The sequence below is a fragment of the Oryctolagus cuniculus genome, chromosome 14 (assembly GCF_964237555.1).
Source record: "Oryctolagus cuniculus chromosome 14, mOryCun1.1, whole genome shotgun sequence".
Lineage (NCBI taxonomy): Eukaryota > Metazoa > Chordata > Mammalia > Lagomorpha > Leporidae > Oryctolagus > Oryctolagus cuniculus.
The window spans coordinates 66,978,129-66,991,310 of NC_091445.1; the positions used below are offsets into that span (position 1 = coordinate 66,978,129).

Sequence of the window (13,182 nt, forward strand, 5' to 3'; positions counted from 1 at the left end):
GAATTGTATGTACCCAGACTATAGCTTCACACGCTCTCCCAAGGTCCCACCCCCACCCTAATGAGTGAACTCCACATTCCCCTTTATGTAAGTATGGAATCACAGTAACTTCTCCCAGGAAGTCTTCACAGACCTCTGCCCCAGCCCATCAACAAGATCAGAATAGGAACCTTTCTTGGATGTTTTCACATACCCTTGCATATCCCCATCTTAGAATTTACCGTATTACCTGCATTAAGATGAGGGCTGAGGGTCCACGGATAGGCAGTAGCAAGGCCTTACAAGTAGGTGTCACTGAAATTCTTCCTCATGAGAGGTGACCTGTTCCCTCTCTAGATATCTCCCCATCCAGCAACTTAAAACACAAGAGGGAGCATCTAAGACCCCACCCAGCTATGACTCCCATCTGTTCTGATCTATCACAGCTGTCTGTATCTTATCACTCTTGCCTAAGATCATCTGTTATGGATGCTCAGCATTGCCTTGCTCATAAAAGTATAAGCCCCTTATCTTTCATGCTTATATCCAACCCAGTACAATTACTGGAACAAAATAGAATTTTTTCAGTATGTGCTTTAAATAAACAGAATTTCAGGATGGGCATTTGGAGCAGTGGTTAAGGTGCAACTTGAGACACCATATCAGAGTCCCTGGATTCAAGTCCCGGCTCTGCTGCTGATTCTAGCTTCCTACTAATGCACACCCTGGTAAGCAGTAGGAGATGCCCCAAGTACTTGGGTCCCTGCCACTCATGGAGGAGGCCTGGATTGAGTTCTAAGCTCCTGGTTGCAGCCTGGCCCCTCCCTGCTTACCAAGGGCATTTGAGGAATCAACCAGTGGATTGAAGACTGCTTTCTTTGTCTGTCTCTCTCTCTGCCTTTCAAATAAATATATAAGCATTTTTAAAGCAGACATTTAAAGTATTCCTCTAACTTTCAAAATAAATAAAACAGAATTCTGTCTTAAAGTAAAAATTGTGCTTCTAAAAATATAAGATCAGAAAGAAAAATACACGAGTGAGTACTAATCAAAGGTTGGTACTTTACCTACAGAGAAAAGAATAGCAACACCAAAACAAACAAAATATAAACAGCCAGAAACCACAGTAGGTGATGGGGAATGGACAGAGGATGGGTATAACTGGTTCAGGTTGTGACTGTGTGCTGACTTTCTCCTATCCCTTGTCTACTTCTGGAATAACCACAAATGTCCACAGCAAAGACGAAGAGGAAACTTGGTTGAAAGAGGACAAAGAAGAAGGGTAACACAGCACGTGCTTTAGAAAGGCCATGATGATCAAGCATGTGACAGTGAGCCCTTTGTAGTCTGGCCACCTGGGTACCACCTGGGTACCACTCTCAGTTCACGGGTTCCTCCTGAGGCTGGGGTGGAAGAGGGTGCCTCACATCTCTGACTGTTGCCTCTAGCGCCTACACATTGGCCTCTGAATGCACTCCACATAAGACAGAGAGCAAGTCCTATAGCAGTGACAAAACAACATGTAAAATGAAAACTCCCCTTCAGGAAGTAGCTAAGCTAAACCTTAAAAACTTCCTTGACTGAAGCAGGAGGAGCCAGAGTGACACGGAGAATATGGAACTCTGACCCTAATAAGGACACTTCATTCCTTTATATCCTTATCCGTGCTGAATGCTAAATGTTATTTAATAAATATCTAAAGCACACTGAATTTCCCTGTTGTTTTTTCAAATAAGGCAGCAAATCATTTCTACAATACCAAAGGAAAAGACCTAAGACACCTATTAGCCATTAATTAAACACCTACTTAGTATCCATGAAGTGTTCTGTGCTCTCCTCTTGGGCATAAAAAAACTCTCAGTTTTGAATAGCTCCCAGTTATTGAATGCCCTATTATGTCCCTGAGACTGAATAAAGTCCAAGAAAATACATTCTAAAATCCTAAAGCTGTCACTTCCAATCCCTTTCAAGGACTCACAAAGGGTAAAGTTCATTTCCCTTAGAAGGACAAGGAATAAATTCTATTACAATTATTTGCAATAGAACCACTAGTATATATCAACAAACATTTTATGATAAATATATTAGATTATTGGAAAATATTTGCATTTCCTAGTTACAGGGACAATATTTGAAAATGAAATTACTCTGTACAGAAACTGACAAGTTTGTTTTTCTTCATACTATGTGTTGAACTATTTACTTCATGTAGGGTTAACCTTACAATCATTAAGTAAACTGAAACTAGATCTTCATAAAAATGAAGATTGGGAATAGTAGAGGGAGGAGGGAGAAGGGTGGGAGCATTGGCGGGAGGGAGAGGTGGGTAGGAGGCATCACTATGTTACTAAATCTGTGTATATGAAATACAGGAAACTTGTATAACTTAAATAAAATAAAAAAAACTATATGTGCCAAACCATATCAAGCTTCTTTAAAACACTGTTTACTACAAGTGAACCTGAAGAAGCAAAAAGATCCTAGTAGAATAGCAACTCATTTTATTACCATGATCAGAATCTTCATTTGTTCATTTATTATAAGATAGTCTGGGCAAAGCACTTATGCAGGTTATAAAATGTCATAAATGTAATAAGTTTGATTCCTAAAGAAATCAATTAACTTCAAATAAGAAAAACGAGTTCTGCTCCTAGCTATTAAACACACTGATTTTCTCATTTCATAAAAATGTAAATAACATTCAAAAGGGTTTCCATAGTTCACTTCTTAAGCCTCCTCATGACAAGACAAGAAAAAGATTCCAATGCCTATAAAATTGATGTCATTATACAAAGGTCATTAAGTCCAAATCTGTATAGGGAACGAATAAGCACATACTAAGTGAATAGTTAGAACTATGAAACCACTGTGTTTTATTTTCCTAAGATAGCCTTGGCATGCGGTCAAGGTTTTGTTGTTGTTTTGCTTTTTTTTTTTTTTTATAAATTAAGCAATTTGCATTGGTTAACTTCTTTATTACCAAGGTTGCACAGACTAATACTCTAATCTATATGCTGTATTAATAAAATGGAGAAGGAAAGAAAAACCTATGTTTCTCCTAGCTCTATCTGAAGCTGCATTTTCAGTCCTCAGAGACTATTCATAACACTGCACAGATGAAAACATCAAACCACCTGGCTGAGTTCACCTTGGTTTATCAGATCTTCTACAAAAAGCATTGCTGGGAAGAGCCTGAGCAAGTGTTTCAGGATAGATACAAGGGGATTTGTTTTCATTTAAAAGGATTAAGTATTCACTATAAATAAGTTATTTAATTGAGTCCATTAAACACAGATTAGCACTGGAGATTCTGTTTCTGTACATTATCCAGAAGCAGAGTTTGTATTCTATTTGAAAACCCAAGAATTTATTTCTTTCTTCTGCTGGATCACTACGAGAAAGGTATTGTAATCATATGAAATTGCCCACATATGACTGTGTATGACCTACAAGTAGCAATTTCATATGCTTGGTTCAGCCTAATTTTAATGGTAAAGGCTGAAAGATCACATTCAGTAGCACAAATTGGTTGAAAAGAACTTATGTTATTTTCAGAAGATCTCTGGGTAATTACCACAAAAATAACAGCTCCAATGCAAATGGTAAGGTAATCACTGTGTCTGCGTGTCCTAAAATATACCAGTCTCCTCAACAACTCATTCAGATGGAATATGAAATTATTGCCTATTTTTTGCAATCAGGAAGTAGCCATTCTCAGAAATTTTATTTCAAAGAGGGTGTAGGTTGGTTTGGGAAAAGGCATAGGTGTGGGAACCACAATGATGGGCAGACGCACACTTGATGCATCATCTCCTCCTGCTGTCTGCAAAGATCTAAAGAGCACAATTACAGAATTATTATAATTACACTGCCATCTCTGACAGCTGGATGGGATTTTTACAGAGAGACACAGTGACTAAAAGAACATTATTAAGGAGTACATTGAAATCATTACCAGTGTTTTTACCCACAGTAGAAAGAATCAAAAAATAGTGCAGAAGATAATTTAAAAGTTAAAAAAAAAAATCCAAAACCATACACCCTTAGGCCAATTGAGAAACAGCACACTATGTATACCAAATGTCGGTGCCCTATTAAGCAAGTGCTAGAGCAGTGGGGAAACAGCATAAAACCATGGTGATGCTACACTAACTTAATAATAACTACTCTGTTTATTCTGAGATGTCCTCTGGTTCAGCTGATGACCCAGTCTAACGACTGCTAAGGACGCACTGGGAGTCCACAGCGGGGAACACTGCAGCAAACTGACAATCCCTCTGTGATTGATGGACAGACTTAGATTTTTTCTCCTGTGCAAGCTTAGTCCTGCAGAATGGGGGCGGGGTAAGTGTTTCTCCCATATGAAGTCAGATGTACGCTCTTGCTGAGAAAGCAAACCCCAAGTATAGGATGAGAAGAACCAGGGGTTTCTCAAGGTCCCTCATTCCACACACTGAGAGCCTAGGACCAAGAAGGGATCTGAGCACTAAGAGGGGAAAAACACATCCTTTTTGTGAGCCTGGCCCATCTCTGGGAGAAAAAGAAAATGCTAGAGTCCCTGTGCCAGCTCCCTAACATCACAGGCTGTGGGTAGTTTTGGGATTAAAAATACAGTTTATCCCTTGAAGACCCTGGAAGTTAAAGTACCTACAAGAAGGCACAAATGGCTTCTCTTCAAACTGGGGAGAATTAGGTGGAAATAACTCTTTCCAAAAACCATAACAGGTTAAAAGAATCAATTTGGGTAATTTTCCCCAAAGCTAATATTTTCAAAAGATATATTACAAGGGAAATCGAAACAGTATTAATTTCTACCTTTTTATCTTTCCAAGTCAACTGTGCCAGAGCAATATCTTTGATAGCAAAAAAAAAAAAAAAGTGTCTAAAAAGTGTCTTTAGAGAAAATGAATAGGTGAAGATCTTGGGGATATGGAAGTCAAAATACTGAAAATAGAATGAGAAAATTATTTTCATAGTGAAATACAAACGAAGTCCAGAAGAGGTAGAAATATATAGAGACTTGTAAATCTTAACTCGTTTCATGACAGACTGATGTTTAAAGTGCCTCGACTTCAGAAGTGACCCTTCAATTTTCTGATCTGATGGCTTTACCAATTTTATTCATAGTACCAGAGATGGGTGTCAAGTATGTGACAAAACAGTACTGAAAATCACTCTGTATATCATTTTATATATGGGCCTAAATTGAGAGACATTTTAAATCTAGTACATTGTCAAGTGGAAAGCAGGAGCTATAGCAAGTGAGACAATTTTATTCCGTTTATTGCTATAATACCATATGGCAGATGTGACCTCCTAGAACTCAGTCGTGGAGAATATTGCAGGTGGGGTGTATTTGGTAAAAACTCACTATTTTTATCCATAAGAATGCCATTTTCTAGGCCTGGTATTTAAAAGAAAACATACTCTCTATAAATCACACCTGAGATACAGCTAACATGGTGAGATGCAGCTATTTCAGAAGGAGTTACTTCTTTCCTTTTTCCTCAATGAACTGGTCTAAAAAGGAAAGTTGCTGCTTTTTGTTATTAAAAACCACCTAAGTGTAGGTTTATATAAAAGTACACATTGCTGGGGCCAGCACTGTGGTGTAGCAGGTAAAGCCGCCACCTGCAGTGCTGGCATCCCATATGAGCGCCGGTTCTAGTCCCGGCTGCTCCTCTTCCAATCCAGCTCTCTGCGATGGCCTGGGAAAGTAGTAGAAGATGGCCCAGTCCTTGGGCCCCAGCACTCATGTGGGAGAGGCAGAAGAAACTCCTGGCTTCTGGTTTTAGATCGGCACAGCTCTGGCCATTGCAGTCATTTGGAGAGTGAACCAGCAGGTAGAAGACCTCTCTCTCTGACTCCCCTTCTCTGTGTAACTGACTTTCAAATAAATAAATAAATTTTTTTAAAAAAGAAAGAAAGTACACATTGCCTAGCTGTGTCCACTGGGAAAGCCCAGGACCAGAGATGCCCAGGGGTACCAGTTCTCCTAAAACCGTATCTTAGTTTGTAAATACCATTCTCCAATGAAAGAATCCAGGGATCTGTGAATAAACAGCTGGTTCTAGGGGCAAGAACAATGTAAGGTTACAGTAACAGAAGGTAAGGAAATACTCAGTGAAAGATAAAGAGAATGGAATCTTGTTAAAGAGGATATAGAAGCCAACCTGGAAGAGCTACCAATGGGCTAACACCATTGGCCAAAGAACCATTTGGGTATCAAAACAAGTAACATGGTATTGCATTACAATGTAAAGTATAAAGTATACATGAAAACACTGTTATAAATAAATTATTTATTCATTGAGTTGAATAAATAGGAGAAAACAGAAACATCTTACTCCAGAGGAACTGAAAATATATTTAATACCTCCTCAACTGTCTATATTCACAACAGTTCTGACACCAAAGGATAGGTTTTCTCCTCATACTAACCAATTATTCAGCTCTCCAGACATCAGCCGGGTGTCCAACAATTCACTTTACTTTCAACTCTAACCACCTCAAGTTAGCACACACACCCACAGACTCAGGATCAGTCCCACGAGACAGCCCACTGCTTCAGATGGGTAAGTCCAGGCCCCTGGTCCTTCTAAAAAACCATAAAGTTGGGCAATCCCCATGACCCCTTCTCAGGCTCTGTAATTTGCTAAAAGAGCTCACAGAATTACAAAAGGTATTTTATTTACTATTACTCATTTACTATAAATAATGCAACTGAGGAGCAGCACAAAGAGACATATAAGCTGAAGCAAGGGGTAAGAGTGCAGAAGTTTGATGCCCTCGCCAGGGACAACAAATTCCTAGAATCTTGATGAGTTTACCAACTGAGACTTCAAGAATCTCATTGTTTTGGGGTTTTAATGAAGGTTTCCTGACATAACCACGAATGATTAAATTACTGGACATTGGTGATTGTCACTAATCTCTAGCCACTCTCCCCCCTCCCAGAAGGTTGTGGTTAGGGCTGAAAACTCTTAACACTCTATTGATGCTTTGTTATTTCTGGAAAAGTAATGAAAAAAAAAGACAAGGTAAAGAAATAAAAAGAATATAAATAGGAAAGGAGGAAGTCAAATTTTCCCAGTTTGCAGATAATATGACTGCATATATAAAGAAACATAAGACTCCACCTACAGTCTACTATAAGCAATCAATAAATTCAATTAAGTCAAAGAATACAAAATTAACACATAAAAACCAGTAACATTTTTATACACCAATGATGAACACACTGAGAAAGAAATTATAAGAGCAATTCCATTCATAATAGATAAAAAAGTGCCTTGAAATAAATTTTAAAAAATCAGATGTGAAAGATCTGTCCAATGAAAATGACAAAAAGTTGAAGACACAAAAAAATAGAATGACCTCCCATGCCCATTGATCAGAAGTAGTAGTATTATTAAAATGTCCATATTACCTAAAGCAATTTATGGATCGAACCCCCAATCTCCATCAAAATATCAATGATGTTCTTCATAGAACTAGAGAAAAAAATTTTAGAATTTACATGAAAGCTCAAATGACCTTGAATAACCAAAGCAATCTTGAACAAAAAGAACAGAGGTAGTGGCATCACATACCAGATTTTAAGATATGTTACAGAGGTATTATTAAAAAAAAAAAAAACATAAGAAAGCTTGCATAAAAACATAGACCAATAGACAGAACAGTCTTGAAATTAACATATGCATATATGGTCAACTGACCTTTGACAGAAGCACCAAAACACATACTGGAGAAAGGACAGGCTCTTCAATACACAGCATTGGGAAAACTGGATGTCCATACACAGAAGATTTACTACTGACCCAACCCTACCCTAACATCTCACCCTATACAAAAATCAGCTCAATATGCAACAAAGATCTAAATGTAAGACCTGAAACACAAACTATTAGATTGAAACTAGAAGGACATTTCAAGACACTGGCGTAGTTGACATTTTTTATAAGGTCCCAAAGGCATAGGCAATCAAAGAAAAGATAGAAAAATGGGATTATATCAAAATAAAAAACTTTTGCATAGAAAAAGTCACAATCAACAGAGTGAAGAGACAATCAATAGAATGAGATAAAATATTTTCAAACTACATATTTGGCAAATAATTCATATCCAGAATATAAAGGGAACTCAAAAAGTCAACAATGATAACAAACAATATAGTTTAGAAATGGATGAATAAGTTGCATAGACATCTATCAGAAGAAATACAAATAGTCAACAAATACATGAAAAAAATGCTCAGTATCACTAGTTATCAGCAAAATGCAAAACAAAATCACAATGAGGTATCATCATTCCAGTTAGAAAGGTTATTATAAAAAAAGATAACAAATGTTGACAAAGATATAGAGAAAGGAGAATCTTTGGGAATGCAAATTAGTACAGCCATTATGGAGAACAGTATGGCGGTTCCTCAAAAAATGAAAATAGATCTACCATATGACCCAGTTATTCTACTTCTGGAGATATATATGATATATATATATATATATATCATATCTCATATATATCCCCAAATATATGTATTTTATATATATATATATATATATATCCCCAAAGGAAATGAAGTCAGCATATTAAAGAGATACCTGCATCCCAATGTTCATTGCAACACCCTTCACATTAGACAATACATGAAATCAACCCAAAAGTCTGCTGATGAATGGATAAAGAAATTGTGGCATGTATTCACAATGGGATATTATTTAGTCATAAAACAATGAAATGACATTTGCAGCTAAATGGGTAGAACTGGAGATCATTGTTAAGTAAAATAAGCCAGAGACAAATACTGTATGTTCTTTCTCATACGTGAAAGTTTAAAAAAAAAAAAAAAAGTCAATCTGAACTTAGAATGGTGATTAGAGGCTGAGAAAGGTCAGGGGAAGAGACTAGAGGGAAGTTGAATAATGCATGCCCAAACACAGTCAGATAAGAGTAACAAACTTCAGGTTTCAGTAGCGCACTGGAACAACATAGTTCACAGTAATGCATCCCATACGGTAGGGAAGAACTGGAAGAGAGGAATTACCAGGCTAAAAGGAGGGAAAAAATGGAAATGCTAGTTCATGGTTTGCTTTACACTGTGTATATGTATTGCAATATTGTACAGTAACCATAAAAATATATGAAATCAAACTTCAAACATAAGAAACAGTATGCTTTACGTAGGCTCCTACACACCCTTCATTTGGAGAACTCTAGGGATTTGGGAAGCACAGTGTCAGAAAGTGGGGACAAAAATAAAATATGTATTTCTTGTTATCACACCTCTTCACCAAGAGGTAGACCTTAACCCTCCTCCTAACCTTCGAGGGTGGGCTAAATGTATTGAATTGTATTCAGAAACCAGAAGAGAAATAGGTAAAAACAGTAACTTAATAATGAACAACCTGGTGACCACACCTTCACCAAGTGGTAAAAACTAACATTATCAGTGGTGCCATGTTGATATCCTATAACCTCAGATATCAGAAGAACACTTTATTGGATTCTTTCCCAAAGCTCAGAACCAAAGTCTAATCATGAGAAAAACATCAGACAAATCCAGATTGGGGGACATTCTACAGGACTTCTAACCTTTACTTCTCAGAACTGTCAGAGTCATGAAAAACAAGGAAAGGCAGAAACCGGCACAGATTAGAGAAGACAGGGAGACGTGATGGCAAAGCACAATGTGATACCCTGCACTGAATCTGGGAACGGGAAAAGGATATTAATGGAAAAACAGATGAAATCCAAATAGTCCAAGGCTTAATAAACTGTAATGTATCAATGTATGTTTCTTGGTTTTGACTAATGCACCATGCATGACGACACTGCCTTAACAAAAGGGTAACCAAGGGGTAAACTGGATGAGAGGCATATGAATACACTCTACTGTCTCCACAACTCTTCTGTGAATTCCAAAATAAAAATTACATTTAAAAATAACTCACATGTGGCCTGTTCCTCTGATTTTTTTTTTGTTAAAATGAAAACAGAATAATAGTTTAGTCCTCAGGATTTCCCTCTGTAAGCAGTTCTCCCAAGTCTTTAAGCCTGTTGCTAAAAGGCTTGCAAAATCTGACCTCAAAACATGTAAAGCAGTGAAATTGTCCTTTATTTTAAACTATGATCTTTTTTCTGGTAGTAACTGAACTGTACTTAGAACACAACAGCAAAGCAGAAAGCAATGAGTTAGACAGACAGGGTAAAGAATAAGAAAGATTTCTGAGAACTGCATGTGTGAGATTTTTTTAAATTTTACTCAACAAATTTTATCATTCAAATGATTAATATTCTAATAGGCTCATCCTGATGCCAGACGTGTTCATTTTTCTGATATAGCTTTTTAATTTTTTAAATAAAATATGGTAATCAGGACCTTTTAAACCAATGTTCCTGGACCATTTTATTATTGGTTTGAAAAAATAAGGAATACAGACCGATATTTTGTTCTATGACAAATAATGCGTCACTCCTATCTTTTGCTAATTTTTTTCATTTTTTGCTATTGTTTACTTTGTCCATTCTGAACATCTTTTAATAAACGCAATTAATTCCTCATTAACAGAAAGTAAATATAACAGGCTTACAGAGAGAAAGAGGGAAAGAGATACAGAGAGACAGAAAGGGGAAGGAAGGAAAGAGGGAAGAAAATACAACTTGGAAATGTTAAATACATTACCTGTAGGTGTAGAAGCAGTCAGTGGAAAAAAATGGATGAGGTGTCTGCCCAGCTTCCAGAAAGACGTAATTTCACCCCCACAGATGATGCTTCCTATTTTAAAATGTCCATTATGTTTAACTTATTGCTCTATTTTTCTTTCTTATTGTCTCTAATCCATTGAATGGTGCTAATTAATTTAATTAAGAGGCAAACGGCAAGCCTAGAGATGTCCTATGTAGCTTCACTTACAATAACTTCTAAAAATACAGTCAGGTCCTTCAGAACTAAAATTACAGAACTTTCCAATATGCTTGTAAACAAGCCATGCGTCTTTCACCAACCTGAAAACAATGATATAAGAAAATTAAATTTCCTGAAACCAACATGGTTATAAGTTATATTCAAGATGGAAATATGTTTGCTAATAAATCTTCTAAGTACCAGAGTAATAAGTTTGTTTTTATAAAATTCTGGCAGTAAGAAAAATGCTTTTTTTTAATGGAGCTATTTCTATATTATTTGTGGATTAAGTTTCTGGAGTCTGATTATTTAGATTTGTTACAGGTTGTAACTAAAATCCAGAAATATGCCAAACAGATAATGAGTGGTTAAAACATGTAACAACTCATGTACTTGAGGCAAAGCTTATGAGTCAAAGTTTGTGTTAGCTTTCCTGCAGAACACATTTATTCTTTTTATGCACAGTCATCACAAGACTGATGATCTGGTACACCATCCAAAACTGTCTTTTAAATTGGTCTTTACACAGTTAAACTTGGATAATCTGAAAAAGAATCATAAAAATCTTGCTCTCTAATAATTCTCTATAAAGTATTACTACAAATAATGACAAGGTCCTACTTGAATTACCAAGTAGTAATATGCAATGTTAAATTTATTGGACATGTGAAAGTTCAAAAGCTGTAGCTGCATTTTTCTTAGGAAAATTCCACTGTACTGGCTGAGGGAGTAGAAGAAAGAAAGAGAGAGAGGGAGGGAGGGAAGGAGAGAGAAGTAAATGTAAAATGATGGGGGCCAGCGCTGTGGCACAGCAAGTTAAGCCACCGTCTGCAATGCCAGCACCCCATATGGGCGCCAGTTCAAGTCCCAGCTGCTCCAATTTTTTTTTTTTTTTGACAGGCAGAGTGGACAGTGAGAGAGAGAGAGAGAGACAGAGAGAAAGGTCTTCCTTTGCCGTTGGTTCACCCTCCAATGGCCACCGCGGCCGGCACGCTGCGGCCGGCGCACCGCGCTGATCCAAAGGCAGGAGCCAGGTGCTTCTCCTGGTCTCCCATGGGGTGCAGGGCCCAAGTACTTGGGCCATCTTCCACTGCACTCCCTGGCCACAGCAGAGAGCTGGCCTGGAAGAGGGGCAACTGGGACAGAATCCAGTGCCCTGACCGGGACTAGAACCCAGTGTGCCAGCGCCACAAGGCGGAGGATTAGCCTAGTGAGCCGCGGCGCTGGCCTAGCTGCTCCACTTCTGACCCAGCTCCCTGCTAATGTGCCTGGGAAAGTAGCAGAGTACAGAACCAGATCCTTGGGCCCTGATCCCACCTGGGAGACCCAGAAGAAGATCCTGGCTCCTGGCTTCAGCTTGGCCTTGATCTGGGTGTTGTGGCCATTTGAGGAGTGAACCAACAGATGGAAAATTTTCTCTCTCTGTTCCTCTCTCTCTTTCTCTCCTTCTCTTCCTCCCTTCCTCCCTCCCTCCTCTCTATAATTTTCAAATACATAATCTTTAAACAATATAAAATTGTTTTACTTATTATAGGGTTAACTATACGATAATTAAGTAAACTGAAAGTAGATCTTTGTAAAAATTAAGAGTGGGAATGCGAGAGGGAGGAGGAAGAAGGGTGGGAACATGAGCGAGAGGAAGGGTAGGGTGTGTATATCACCATGTCCCTAAACTGTATGTATGAAATACATGAAACTTGTATAACTTATATAAAGTTTTTTTTAAAAATGTAAAATGTTGATGATTTGCCCAGCATTCTATTTAGGTCTGGAAAGAGGATAAGGTGGGAGATGGAAAACATATGCTCAGTCAGTCCAATCCCGTACAACAAATTCATTTCACAATGCAAACTTATCAAGAGAACTCTAGGGTCCAAAGATACAGGCCATCACATCAAATGCCCCCAGATGGAACCCAGCTGCTCTATCCGCTCCAGTGTCTGACCCAGCACCGCTCTTGAGAGACTCAGTGATACACACCCTAGTGCTCCCATGGAGGAGCCCTGACCCCTTTGACAATGCCTCTTACCACATGCACTACACTGGTAAGGAACACAAGCACCCAATTCAGAGTTCCTGCAAATATCAAAAGCATTTCAGGCTTTCCATCTTTTTCTGAGTATAATTTTAGTTGTATTCCTCAAGGTTTAGCATAAAGTTCTCACTTTCATAAATTTTTATGTACTTTATCATTTCAGTTTTTATTTCCTTTTTGATTCAAGGCCCTTGGGGGAAACAATATATCATAGATTTTATGGGTTTCTCAACCTTTGACTGAGAAGCAAAACATACTTATA

General features: G+C 37.8%; 1 protein-coding gene across 2 annotated transcripts in view; it reads right to left on the reverse strand.

The window, feature by feature from the left end:
• OXCT1 (3-oxoacid CoA-transferase 1) overlaps positions 1-13,182 on the reverse strand; it is a 171,587-nt gene that overhangs the window by 42,256 nt on the left and 116,149 nt on the right. The window lies entirely within an intron of this gene.